Source organism: Spea bombifrons, chromosome 1, assembly GCF_027358695.1.
Source record: "Spea bombifrons isolate aSpeBom1 chromosome 1, aSpeBom1.2.pri, whole genome shotgun sequence".
Taxonomy (NCBI): domain Eukaryota; kingdom Metazoa; phylum Chordata; class Amphibia; order Anura; family Pelobatidae; genus Spea; species Spea bombifrons.
In genome coordinates, this window is record NC_071087.1 from 50867086 (window position 1) to 50880907 (window position 13822).

A 13822-nucleotide genomic window follows, 5' to 3' on the forward strand; every position below is an offset into this window, starting at 1 on the left:
GCAAAAAGAGGGGACACTCACCTAGAGGCGTATCTACTGAAAATAGCGCCTATGGCAAGCACTGAAATTGCGCCCCTGTCCAAATATCTAAAACCATTTACTAGCCCCTGCTGCCCATATATATATATAAAAATATTAGTCCCTGCTGCCGATAGCAGGTATAGATCAACACACAAACCCAGATCAATTGAAATTCACTTGTGATCTCAGCACTGAAGGTATATATCAAATAAACAGAATCAGACATACAAATCCTATATTTGCAGGTATACAATAATAATATATGAAACGTAGCCTCGCAGGTATAGATCAAATAAATACATGGAAACAGCATTGCAGGTATTAATCAACTGAATAATACATATTAACCCTGTATTTGCAGGTACACATAAATAATGTATGGAAACATAGCATAGCACATATGGATCTACAGAATAACACAAAAACCCAGCTTTGCAGGTAAAAATCAATTGGAATTCGCATAAAAACACGGCATTAAAGGTATATTTAAAAAACCCTAAATTACAGGCATAGATCACAGGTTGCACACCCCAAAGCCAGCCCTGGCGTCCACACTGCCCACATAGAACCTGACCAGCACCCAGATAACACACATTAGATTTGCAATCTTTGTCCCCAAATAGCCCAGCACAAGTCAACTTTGTCCCCAAACAGTCTGGCCTGTGCCATCTTTGTCCCATATACACCCTGCCTGTGCCATCTTGGTCCCCAAGGCTCAAACCTCCTGCTAGTGCCATCTTTGCCCTTCCACAATTTTACATCTATGATACACAAACACTTTTACAGTCACTCACTAATTCACACTTTAATTGAGACAATTCATCCACACATTAACTCATGCTCTCCCTCATTCAGACAACTCATCCATACATTAACTCATGCTCTCCCTCATTCAGACAATACACTCACATATTAACTCATGCTCTCCCTCATTCACTCAATGCATCCACACATTAATGCACACTCTTTACTTATATCTACCCCATCTCCCTCCCTTATCACTTTCTACCCCTCTCTCCCTCCCTTATCACTTTCTAACCCCCTCTCCCTCCCTTATCACTTTCTAACCCCCTCTCCCTCCCTTATCACTTTCTAACCCCCTCTCCCTCCCTTATCACTTTCTAACCCCCTCTCCCTCCCTTATCACTTTCTAACCCCTCTCCCTCCCCCTACCCACTAAATATCCTCTCCCCCCCACCCACTATATATCCTCTCCCCCCCACCCACTATATATCCTCCCCCCCACTATATATCCTCTCCTCCCTTACCCACTATATATCCTCCCCCGTACCCACTATATATCCTCTCTCCCCCTACCCACTATATATCCTCTCCCCCCCTACCCACTATATATCTCCCCCCCTACCCACTAAAGATCCTCCCCCCCTACCCACTATATATACCCCCCTCTCACCTTGAAGTCCAGCGAAGGGAGCACGATGCTGCTGTCTTCCTGCACCGCTCGCTGGTGCCCGCTGCTTCACTGTTGAGTGCCGTAATATGACGTCATATTTCGGCGCCCAGCAGTGAAGCAGCGGGCACCAGCGAGCGGCTTTTAAACGCTGTCTTCTTTTTTTGATGCGGGGGAGAACGAGGGTCGCCGAGTGGTTGCTAGGCACCCCTCTCTCTCCTCCGCATCAGTGTTTAAAAGCCGCTCGCTGGTGCCCGCTGTGTTACTCATCATGAAGTGCCGGCACCAGGACGGGGGTAGAGGGCTCGTGGGTAGAGGGCTCTCTCTCCTCCGCATCAAAAAAAAAAAACAAAAAAAAAACGGCATTTAAAAGCCGCTCACAGGCGCCCCCCTTGAGATGGCGCCCATGGCACGTGCCATAGCTGCCATACCTTATATACGCCTCTGCACTCACCTGTCCAAAGAGCTTACACTCACACCAGCTCTTATCTTTTGGGGGGTTGCTGAGTTTTTATGGCTATTTTCTTAGACAGTAAGCATGACATTTCTAGTTATATATGAATTTGTCTTAAGAGATATATCTCCTACAGGTGAAGTCCACCTGATTCCTCAGTTGAACTTGGTAGGGTACCTCAGTACTAGACTGGGACCATCTGCTCTGAGCAGCTCATCACCAGAAGAAACTTTCTTATACTGGAATTTGATCTTATTGTAACTTCCTTTGTATATGAAATTCCTTCTTCTTTTAGAATATGACTAGATCACTAGATGTGTATGAACATGCTGGCTTTTGACAGATTTCATACTGTAGATTTATGTTCCGTGTCCAAACATATTGCACTTTTTATGGTACCCTGCTACCTCTCTGTGGTTTCATCACCATCATCGGATTTGATAAGCCACGGAAGACAGCAAGCGTTTATTGCTTTTAAACATGTGTGTGACTTGAGTAGTTTATCTGCTGTCTATTTATACTTGCGGAGTGGAGGGCAGACAAGGAATAGAAACAAACAGTACAATACCAGCACATAAACAGATTAGAATTCCATTTCTGTATCCAGATAATTCTTTCATTGCCAACAGCTCCCTGCAGGACTCCTGTAATTGGCCATTTTAAAGAATTATATCTGAAAAAAAACATTATCCTTTTTAACCCTTTAATGACAAAGCCTGTACATGTACAGGCTCAAAATGCATTGTTTTCAATGGGTTTAGGGACCGCCCATTGTCCTTAAGGGGTTACATTTTAAGCACAGCCCCCATTTGTTGTGAAATGATTTTTCAAACAAATTTAATGACAGCTTTCATAAAGGGACATTATGGAAAATAAGTCCCAAGACAGATTTTGTTAGAATAACCAACGTCATAAAATTAGGCAAACAGGCAATAAGAACAATATTCTGGATTGTAAATCTTATGTTATATTTGCCAACTTGCTAATTCATTGATGTCAACTTGCGTTAGCACTTGCAAAGAATGAAACACGACTTGCATACACTTCATCCTCAAAGTGGATGTGTTAGAAGCAGGAAAAATGGGCAAGCATAAGGATCTGAGCGACTTGACATGGGCCAAATTTTGATGGCAAGATGACTGGGTCAGAGCATCTCCAAAACTGCAGCTATTGTGGGGTGTTCCTGGTCTGCAGTGGTCAGTACCTATGAAAAGTGGTCCAAGGAAGGAAAAGCGGTGAACTGGCCGAGCAGCTGCATGAAAGCCTCGCATCACCAAGAACAATGCCAAGCGTTGGATCCAGTGGTGTAAAGCACAACTCCACTGGACACTGGAGCAGTGGAAATGTTTTCTGTGGACAAATCATGCTTCTCTGTTTGGTAGTCTGATAGGCGAGCCTGGGTTTGGCAGATGCCAGGAGAATGTTACCTGCCTGACTGCAGAGCTTGGTGGACCTGCCAACTGTAAAGTTTGGTGGAGAAGGGATAATGGTAGGGGGTTGGTTTTCATGGGTTGGGCTAGGCCCCTTACTTCAAGTGAAGAGAAATCTTAGTGCTTCAGCAAATCAAGTTTGGGGAAGGCCCTTTTCTATTCCAGCATGACTGTGCCCTAGTGCACAAAGCAAGGTCCATACAGCCATGGTTGGATGAACTTGGTGTGAAAGAACTTGACTGGCCTGCACAGAGCCCTGACCTCAACCCTGTCAAACACCTGTGGGATGTACTAGAACGGAGACTGTTAGCCAGGCCTTCTTGTCCAACACCAGTGCCTGACCTCACAAATGCTCTACTGGATGAGTGGGCAAAATATTGTGGAAAGCCTTCCCAGAAGAGTGGAAGCTGTTATAGCTGCAAAGGGGGGCCCAACTTCATATTAATGTCTATGTATTTAGAAAAGTCCCTGTTGGTGTAATGGTCAGGTGTCCCAATTCTTTTTGTTCATAAAGTGTATTAACCAAGGGGTGCAACTAAAATTACCTTACATTGGAATTGCTCTGTTAACCCTCTTTTCCAATTATGACAGCTGATAAGATTGAAATCACATGGCCTCATGCATTAAGCTGGCTAAGTTAGCATTAAGCTAACTCAGGACACCTAGTGGTCTGTTCTGTCACAACGGATAACACTGGTGTTTGTATAGCTAATGTAATTGTGGGAAAGTTTTTTAAACCAGGAATATCTAAACGCTATTTATATGTAATACAAAATGTTACAAAATACCGTAGTTTAGTTATACATGTTCATTTGTTTGTATGTCAGAAGCAAATGATGTGGAAAATAAAAGGCTTAGGTTCATTTTCTCCAATCCAGATCAGATCTGTTTCCTTTGTTCCAAAAGGGTCATGTCTTGAAACACTCAAATCTAAGGGTGGACAGGCAAATTCTAAGGACTGTTCATCTTGTAAATTAATCCCTTTGTATTATGATTTCCCAATACTGTCAAGGTTTGCCGTTAATCTGAGGATTTTTATTCTAATCTCAATGTGAAAGGTCAAATTCCCAGGGTCACGTATTATGGAGCCCACCCTATTTTTGCCATAAAGTAGCCAAAATAAATTCAGAATATATTTAACTCCTGAAAAGTCATGGTTTTCATATTATTTGACCGTTCATTTGCTATCATAACTACACTAAATTAGTGATTATTGAATTATTGTGTTGGACTATTAAAGGGTTAAAATTTGAAGACTCTACAGGCCTGCCAGTTTGTCATTTACCTATGTGATCTGCTGTAGACTGACTGCTCCTGTCATCATTGGCCCTCTAGTGGCATCTTTTCATGATGGACATTGCTAACAAAGGGGTTAAAAATACAAATGTTTTTATGTTAAAAAATAAAAACATATATAAATGTTTAGCTTATCTTTTTCTTATAGCATTAAGAAGGTCAACAAACCATAACTCACTGCTTAACATTCCTTTCAACCTTCAGGATTTCCCCCAGAGTTTTAGGGTTTTTGCTCCAGTCTCAGGTTCTAATGGTGATGAGACAAATTCTCAAGGTCACACATTCTTCAACTGACTCTAGACTGACCTGATGACACCTGTGCCTCCCAATTAGTGCTAATAGTATGTGTGAATGTGTTTTACTCAAATAAGTGTATCTAGAAGACATATACAGGGCCGGACTGGGAAATTTCCCGGTGGGCCGGCTGGCCGGTCTGTGGACCGGCAGACCAACATTCAAAGCGGCCCGCCCAGTAGCAGCATTGCCTCAGCTCTTCGTCCCGCCCCAAAATGTAAGTTTTCCCAAACATTTTTTTAGGGGTTATAGGAAAGAGGACCCATATTCAAAGGAGAGGAGAGAAATTGTCTTGGGACAAAAATTAAATAATACAAAAGAGGGGTGGCTGGGTTGTGGTATTACAAAATCAATAGGGGTGGGTGGGTGGCTGGGGGTAATACACATGCAGTGGGGGCATCAATAGACAAGAGGGTGGTTGGGCATCACATTAGCTAATACAAAAAGGGTGGGGGCATCAATACACAAGTGAGGGGTTTGGCTGGGGCAGCAATACACAAGGGGGCAAAAATAGAAAAGGGGCAGTTAATGACAAAGCAGTGTAGAAAATAATATTTTAATGCTTCAGTGTGGCAGAGCCTGTCCTGGTGTTTATGTGTCTGGGTGTCGGTGTGGCAGAGCCTGTCCTGGTGTGTGTGTTTGGGGGTCGGTGTGGCAGAGCCTGTCCTGGTGTGTGTGTTTGGGGGTCAGTAAGGCAGAGCCTGTCCTGGTGTGTGTGTGTTTGGGGGTCTGTGTGGCAGAACCTGTCCTGGTGTGTGTGTGTTTGGGTGTCTGTGTGGTAAAGCCTGTCCTGGTGTGTGTGTTTGGGAGTCTGTGTGGCAGAGCCTGTCCTGGTGTGTGTTTGTGTGTCGGTGTGGCAGAGCCTGTCCTGGTGTGTGTGTGTTTGGGTGTTCGTGTGGCAGAGCCTGCCCTGGTGTGTGTATGTTTGGGGGTCGGTGTGGCAGAGCCTGTCCTGGTGTGTGTGTTTGGGTGTCAGTGAGGCAGAGCCTGTCCTGGTGTATGTATTTGGATGTCAGTGTGGCAGAGCCTGTACTGGTGTGTGCGTTTGGGTGTTCGTGTGGCAGAGCCTGTTCTGGTGTGTGTATGTTTGGGGGTCGGTGTGGCAGAGCCTGTCCTGGTGTGTGTTTGGGTGTCGGTGTGGCAGAGCCTGTCCTGGTGTGTGTATGTTTGGGTGTCGTTGTGGCAGAGCCTGTCCTGGTGTGTGTGTTTGGGTGTTGGTGTGGCAGAGCCTATCCTGGTGTGTGTGTTTGGGTGACGGCATGGCAGAGCCTGTCCTGGTGTGTGTGTTTGGTGTGTCGGTGTGGCAGAGCCTGTCCTGGTGTGTGTGTTTGGGTGTTCGTGTGGCAGAGCCTGTCCTGGTGTGTGTGTTTGGGTGTCAGTGAGGCAGAGCCTGTCCTGGTGTATGTGTTTGGGTGTCAGTGTGGCAGAGCCTGTACTGGTGTGTGTGTTTGGGTGTTCGTGTGGCAGAGCCTGTCCTGGTGTGTGTATGTTTGGGGGTCGGTGTGGCAGAGCCTGTCCTGGTGTGTGTTTGGGTGTCGTTGTGGCAGAGCCTGTCCTGGTGTGTGTGTTTGGGTGTTGGTGTGGCAGAGCCTATCCTGGTGTGTGTGTTTGGGTAACGGCATGGCAGAGCCTGTCCTGGTGTGTGTGTTTGGCGTGTCAGTGTGGCAGAGCCTGTGCTGGTGTGTGTGTTTGGGTGACGGCATGGCAGAGCTTGTCCTGGTGTGTGTTTGGTGTGTCGGTGTGGCAGAGCCTGTTCTGGTGTGTGTGTTTGGGGGTCGGTGTGGCAGAGCATGTCCTGGTGTGTATGTTTGGTGTCGGTGTGGCAGAGCCTATCCTGGTGTGTGTGTTTGGGGGTCAGTGTGGCACAACCTATCCTGGTGTATGTGTTTGGGTGTCAGTGTGGCAGAGCCTGTACTGGTGTGTGTGTTTGTGTGTTCGTGTGGCAGAGCCTGTCCTGGTGTGTGTATGTTTGGGGGTCGGTGTGGCAAAGCCTGTCCTGGTGTGTGTTTGGGTGTCGGTGTGGCAGAGCCTGTCCTGGTGTGTGTATGTTTGGGTGTCGTTGTGGCAGAGCCTGTCCTGGTGTGTGTGTTTGGGTGTTGGTGTGGCAGAGCCTATCCTGGTGTGTGTGTTTGGGTGACGGCATGGCAGAGCCTGTCCTGGTGTGTGTGTTTGGCATGTCAGTGTGGCAGAGCCTGTCCTGGTGTGTGTGTTTGGGTGACGGCATGGCAGAGCCTGTCCTGGTGTGTGTTTGGTGTGTCGGTGTGGCAGAGCCTGTTCTGGCGTGTGTTTGGGGGTTGGTGTGGCAGAGCCTGTCCTGTTGTGTATGTTTGGGGTTGGTGTGGCAGAGCCTGTCCTGGTGTGTGTGTTTGGGGTTCGGTGTGGCAGAGCCTATCCTGGTGTTTGTGTTTGGGGGTCAGTGTGGCAGAACCTATCCTGGTGTGTGTGTGTTTGGGTGTCTGTGTGGTAGAGCCTGACCTGGTGTGTGTGTTTGGGTGTCTGTGTGGCAGAGCCGGTCCTGGTGTGTGTTTGTGTGTCGGTGTGGCAGAGCCTGTCCTGGTGTGTGTGTGTTTGGGTGTCGGTGTGGCAGAGCCTGTCCTGGTGTGTGTGTTTGGGTGTCAGTGTGGCAGAGCCTGTACTGGTGTATGCGTTTGGGTGTTCGTGTGGCAGAGCCTGTCCTGGTGTGTGTATGTTTGGGGGTCCGTGTGGCAGAGCCTGTCCTGGTGTGTGTTTGGGTGTCGGTGTGGCAGAGCCTGTCCTGGTGTGTGTATGTTTGGGTGTCGTTGTGGCAGAGCCTGTCCTGGTGTGTGTGTTTGGGTGTTGGTGTGGCAGAGCCTATCCTGGTGTGTGTGTTTGGGTGACGGCATGGCAGAGCCTGTCCTGGTGTGTGTGTTTGCCGTGTCAGTGTGGCAGAGCATGTCGTGGTGTGTGTGTTTGGGTGACAGCGTGGCAGAGCCTGTCCTAGTGTGTGTGTTTGGGGGCCGGTGTGGCAGAGCCTGTCCTGGTGTGTGTGTTTGGGGTCGGTGTGGCAGAGCCTGTCCTGGTGTGTGTGTTTGGGGGTCGGTGTGGCAGAGCCTATACTGGTGTGTGTGTTTGGGTGTCGGTGTGGCAGAGCCTGTCCTGGTGTGTTTGTGTGACGGCGTGGCAGAGCCTGTCCTGGTGTGTGTGTTGGTGTGGCAGAGCCTGTCCTGGTGTGTGTTTGGGGGTCAGTGTGGCAGAACCTATCCTGGTGTGTGTGTGTTTGGGTGTCTGTGTGGCAGAGCCTGTCCTGGTGTGTGTGTTTGGGTGTCTGTGTGGCAGAGCCTGTCCTGGTGTGTGTTTGTGTGTCGGTGTGGCAGAGCCTGTCCCGGTGTGTGTGTGTGTTTGGGTGTCGGTGTGGCAGAGCCTGTCCTGGTGTGTGTGTTTGGGTGTCAGTGTGGCAGAGCCTGTACTGGTGTGTGTGTTTGGGTGTTTGTGTGGCAGAGCCTGTCCTGGTGTGTGTATGTTTGGGGGTCGGTGTGGCAGAGCCTGTCCTGGTGTGTGTTTGGGTGTCGGTGTGGCAGAGCCTGTCCTGGTGTGTGTATGTTTGGGTGTCGTTGTGGCAGAGCCTTTCCTGGTTTTGTGTGTTTGGGTGTTGGTGTGGCAGAGCCTATCCTGGTGTGTGTGTTTGGGTGACGGCATGGCAGAGCCTTTCCTGGTGTATGTGTGTTTGCCGTGTCAGTGTGGCAGAGCCTGTCGTGGTGTGTGTGTTTGGGTGACAGCGTGGCAGAGCCTGTCCTGGTGTGTGTTTGGTGTGTCGGTGTGGCAGAGCCTGTTCTGGTGTGTGTGTGTGTTTGGGGGCCGGTGTGGCAGAGCCTGTCCTGGTGTGTGTGTGTTTGGGGTCGGTGTGGCAGAGCCTGTCCTGGTGTGTGTGTTTGGGGCTCGGTGTGGCAGAGCCTATCCTGGTGTGTGTGTTTGGGTGTCGGTGTGGTAGAGCCTGTCCTGGTGTGTTTGTGTTTGTGTGACGGCGTGGCAGAGCCTGTCCTGGTGTGTGTGTTGGTGTCGGTGTGGCAGAGCCTCTTCTGGTGTGTGTGTGTTTGAGTTTTGGTGTGGCAGACCCTGTTCTGGTGTGTGCATGTTTGGGTGTTGGTGTGGCAGAGCCTGTCCTGGTGTGTGTGTGTGTGTTTGGGGGTCGTTGGACAGAGCATGTCCTGGTGTGTGTGTGTTTGGTGTGTCGGTGTGGCAGGGTCTGTCCCGGCGTGTGTTTGGGTATCGGTGGGGCAGAGCCTGTCCTGGTGTGTGTGTTTGGGTGTCGGAGTGGTAGAGCCTCCCCATGTGTGTATTTGGTTGTCTGTTTTCTGGCACTTTACTTACTGTAGGAATAAATAGAACTATTTAATTTTTATTTATCCTGAGATAAAACTCCCTCCTGAATTTGTAGTCACTTCAGAGGACAAAAGATTCTAGGCTCAGAAATCAGTGAGAGGAAAAGTGAAGGTTTTGTATTTTTTTATCAATAATAATAAAACATAGTAGAAAGAAGCAACAGTATTCAAGACAATAGCAAAAACAATAAAACAGTTTGTGCTGATTATATGGAGGTACTCTAGATCAGAGGCTGATTTTCTAAAATAAAATAATCATACAACAGATTTTCTGTATTCCAGCTTGCTACCTACCGCCAGAACATTTTTTAAAAAAATAATCTTTCCCAAACCAATAGCTACCACATATGTATGGTAATGTCAGTGCCCGGGTAATCAGGTTGGGTAGGAGCCTCATTGCAGGGGATACCTGGGGTTCTGTCTGCACATGGCGATGCATGGTAAATGAAGGATAAATCAGACAGGCACAAAGGAATACACCACAGGCAGAATTCCAGGGCAGGGCACAAGGCAGGAAGCCCACTGGACAGGGCACAAGGCAGAAAGCCCACTGGACAGGGCACAAGGTAGGAAGCCAACTTGAAAGGGCACAAGGCAGGAACACAGGGGATGGAGTGAGGAGTCAAAATCCCCAGACACTTCTCCTTTAATCAAGGATGGGATATCTTAACCTGGAGGAACTTCTCGAAGACACCTTAAAGAGCGACCGCTGGCGACCAGCACTACCTCTTTGCTGGCTGGATTCACCGCGTACGGATTCCCTGGTCAAGGCGCAGGTTCACTGAATAGCTGGGGCTGGAGAACAGGAGCACAGCTGGCAGGGCTGAAGGTAGGATCAGGTACAAAGCAAGATCAGGTACAGGGCCAGAGCAACATGGTCCCATCATTTCAATGCAAACGCCCCGACTGAAGGGCAGAGCAGGATGAAATAGGCAGGCTCAGTCCAGTCAACAAGGCTCAGCTGGTTGCACTGATTAGGTCTGGGTGCTCCAGAGTGAGAAGGGTTACACACAGGTAAGCAGAGGCAGCTGGTCTGCTCGTTAGCCTACAGGGTACTGTGTACACACAGGAGGCCTCTAGGGGCTGCCGCTAATATGACACAAAGTAAAATAAATACAGAGTCCTGGCTGGTGGAATCCTGACAGGTAAGTTAATATATTCATGAGAAGCACTTACATGTCATGTATGTAGATGTAATGTAGATAATTTATATCTGATTTTTTGTGAATAAAAGCACTGTAGGATCTGCTCTATACAACACTACTTTAAAGAAACATGTTGCCCTCTGTGTCTGTGAAACAGCTTAGTTATTATATCTAGGGGTCAGGTTCGAGATAAGGGATAAAGCAAGAGGTAGTGTTTGGGTAGTGTTAGCGGATAGCGAAAGTGTTAGGTACAGTTAGATGCTAGGGTGTAGAGGACTGCACTGGGAGGCGGGACCCGCCAAAAAACTTGCGGGCGCGGGCGGTCTTGCTGGGGCTGTGGGCGGGAGCGGGCGGTCAGGCACTGTACCTGCGGGTCCCGGTAATCCCGCGCAGTCCCGCAAGGCTGCCTTCTTGCTGCTCCCTTACAGCGTCTCCTAGCTTGCTCCGCCCAGGAACAAAACGGAGTCACGTGATGTGACGTCACTTCCTGTGACTCCGCCTTGTTCCTGGGCGGAGCAAGAGAAGGGACGCCGTAAGGGAACAACTCGAGGGCAGCCGCGCGGGACTGCGCGGGAAATCAGGTAAGGAGGCGGGCATGATTGGCCACAAATGTGGCGGGAGCGGGCGGGATTGGCCACAAATGTGGCAGGAGCGGGCGGGAGCGGAACACCCACATTGCGGGAGCGGGCGGGAGTGGGATTAAAAACCGCGGGAGCGGGCGGGAGCGGGATTAAAAAAGTAGTCCCGCACAGGGCTCTACTAGGGTTTATCATGATCAACAGCTGTGGACAACAGCTCCTGATTGGCTTGCTCCTGAGACCCTCCACACGAAGTTCCACAAGGACCTCTTCCCCAGATTACTCCCCCCCTCCACACAACCAGGATTTTCTCTTCTACCATTTGTTCTGATGGCAGCCCTGGCAACAAATAAATCATCAGTGTGTATATCACTGAATCTGTGAATAAAATCTATACAATTTTATGCGCATTTTATTTAATTATAAGCAGCTTTATAGCTTAATGTATCTTCTTTGGATCTGAAGGAATGCTGATGTCATTTAACCTTAAGTTACATAAAAAGTCTAGTTAAAATCTAATTTGGCTTATGTACTAATTAGTATTTACCATCTAAAATGCTCTGAGCCAAAACTACACCAAAAACACATTTTTTTTATAAGATTAGGTGCAATTAGTAAAATACACAAATTTGAAAATGTCATTATACCAGCTAAATAAAACAGATCTGTCCTGGGCGATGCTCTCTGGAGAGATGTATCATAGTGTTTTTTTTACAAAACAAATGTTAGATGTCAAACTTGACTTGTTGACTTGCAGGAAGCGAAATCCAGAAGAACATTTTATGGATGAAAACATTATAAAAGAGCACCATTATTTTCTGAACATTTTATGTTCTATAAAAAAATAGGATATAATACAAGGTCATGTATAATGCGTGTGATCAATTTAGCACCTGGAAAATAAGAACTTCATGTTATTTTGTGCACATTTTATATACACCCACTTTGTTAGGTTTCTTATAAAGGGAAAAGTTCAAAACATAGCACAGGGTTGGACTTGCATAAACCTCGGTTTTCTATCATCATTCAACTATTTCAATCTTGCTAGATATGATCAGCACAGAGTAAGATCAGCTCTAACACTGAACTTAAACCTGAAAACAGCCTCTAGCCCAGTATGCCTATGTGAGCATAAAGTGATTCCAAACCTGTGCATTGTTGAGAATTTAGATCAGGATTCCATTAAGATAAGCCTATGTTGGTTAAAGTGTATCCATACTAGACATGTGCATGGTGAGCAAAATCACTTCGGACAAAATTTTCATTTAGTTTCTTCCACGTCCATTTTTAGGCAACAAATTTTGTTTTGTGGCCATTCATTTCGGAAAAATTTCTGATTCAGAACGACATTTCGGGGGGCGTTCCCAAAAGGGGGAAGTTCCTGACACCTTCTGGACTCACCTTTCATTATAGACTTTTTAAAAAAAATAAATAAGTAAGGGTGGTCAAAGAGGTGTAGCAGCAGTAGCAGTAGTAGTAGAGTACTGGGCAGAGAAACACTGGCACATCATAGGCACATGCAGCGCCATCGAGCAGTACTGGATTTCAAAGCTATTATAGAGATTCTTTTTTTAAAAAGGTTCCCCCAGAATAAGGACAGTCAGAGACGTGCAGCAGCAACAGTAGTAGTAGAGCACTGGGCCTGGGCAGGCAGGCACTGGCAGATGATAGGCACATGCAGCCATGTAGAGCAGGACTGAATTTCCCCAATATTATATATTATAATGCCTGAGCATTAATCTCAGCCTCTGCTAACTCTCACTGTCAATGCCTCACACTCCAACTCTCATCAGTCTGTAACTGCTGCTACTCAGTATCGTACTTAGCGGGGGGTGGGGGAGGCGGTCTGCCCCGGGTGCCGCTCATCAGGGGGGTGCCACGGGCTAGGGTGACCACATGTCCCGGATTGCCCGGATCCCTGACAGCCTCGTCACTTTTTTTTTCTTACGCAGAGGAGAGAGAGGGGCGGCATGCCATGCTGAGCGCCGGAATATGACGTCATATTTCGGCGCTCAGCAGCGCAGCGACAGAGCAGGAAGATGGAGGCGTTGTGCTCCCACCGCAGGACTTCTGGATGGTAAGTCCAAAACCTTTAACTACAAAGGGGGAGAGGGTAGATAGTGAGAAGGGAGGGAGAGGGGGTAGATAGTGAGAAGGGAGAGGGGGGTAGATAGTGAGAAGGGGGAGGGGGTAGATAGTGAGAAGGGAGGGAGATGGGGTAGATAGTGAGTAGAAAAGGGGGAAAGGTAGATAGTGAGAATGAGTGAGAGAATGAATGAATGTGTGAATTAATTATGTGAATGAAAGTGTGAGTTAGTGAGTGACTGTAAAAGTGTTTGTGTGTATGATAGATGTATAATTGATTTATGGAAAGGCAAAGATGGCACAAGCAGGATGTTTGAGCCTTGGGGACCAATATGACACAGCCAGGGTATTTATGGGACAAAGATGGCACAGGCCGGGCTGTTTGGGGACAAACTTGACTCATGTTGAGCTGTTTGGGGACAAAGATGGTAAGTCCTATGTGTGTAATCTGGGTGCTGGTCAGGTTCTATGTGGGCAGTGTGGATGCCAGGGCTGGCTTTGGGTTGTGCAACCTATCATCTATGCCTGTTGTTTTATCTCTTGCTATGTTTCCATACATTTTTATTGAATACCTGCAAATACAGGATGTGTATGTCTGATTCTATGCCTCCAGTGCTGAGTTCACATGTGAACAATAATAATAACAATATGAATATATATATATATATATATATATATATATATATATATATATATATGATTGCTAACAGCAATCACACTCCTATCATGCCCAGGCAACCAGTACATGCTAGAACCTGGACATGATAG